Below are 535 nucleotides of genomic sequence, written 5' to 3' on the forward strand. Positions count from 1 at the left end.
CCAGGGCGGGGGCCGCTGCCTGCCCCTGCCCGCGCTGCCCTGCCTGTACCTCCCCCCCGCTTGCCTGCAGATTTTTCCTCCCAAATTACGTTTTAAACGGTCCTTTGCAAATACAAACGAGTAAAGCAAAACGCTAACTTATTCCCGAGGGCTTTTTTTTCCCAAAAAAAATCAAGAATTAAACGGGGGGCGGGGGGGGTCCCCATGGGTGCTGCTGGAGGGGCCAGGAGCAGGACCCCCCGCTTCCATCGCGCCACGGGGATGAGCCAGCGTCTCCCTCCAGCTGGAACAAAGCTCTTAGCAGGGGGAAAAAATATCTATTTAACCCAAAAAATAAGGATTTTTCGATTTGCAGTGGGAGGGGGGCGCCTCTCCTGTGCCCCCCCGGAGGAAATAGCTCACATTTTCTATAGGATTAAGGTTTTTTGGCTGTGCGTGGCCCCCCCGATCCGGAGTCTCCGGAGAGGAGCGGGTCCCGGCTCCGGTTCAGCTTGTCGGGATTCGGGCGATGCTGGAGATGGGGTATGGGGCGGTT

At 57.4% G+C, this 535-nt stretch overlaps 1 protein-coding gene across 1 annotated transcript in view; it reads left to right on the forward strand.

The window, feature by feature from the left end:
• The window catches only part of FZD2 (frizzled class receptor 2), a gene marked incomplete at its 5' end in the record, with an annotated part of 17,505 nt that overhangs the window by 2,086 nt on the left and 14,884 nt on the right, over positions 1–535 (forward strand). The gene's annotated exons all lie outside the window — the stretch shown is intronic.

The sequence above is a fragment of the Pygoscelis adeliae genome, unplaced genomic scaffold (genome assembly GCF_000699105.1).
Source record: "Pygoscelis adeliae isolate BGI_AS28 unplaced genomic scaffold, ASM69910v1 Scaffold718, whole genome shotgun sequence".
Classification (NCBI taxonomy): domain Eukaryota; kingdom Metazoa; phylum Chordata; class Aves; order Sphenisciformes; family Spheniscidae; genus Pygoscelis; species Pygoscelis adeliae.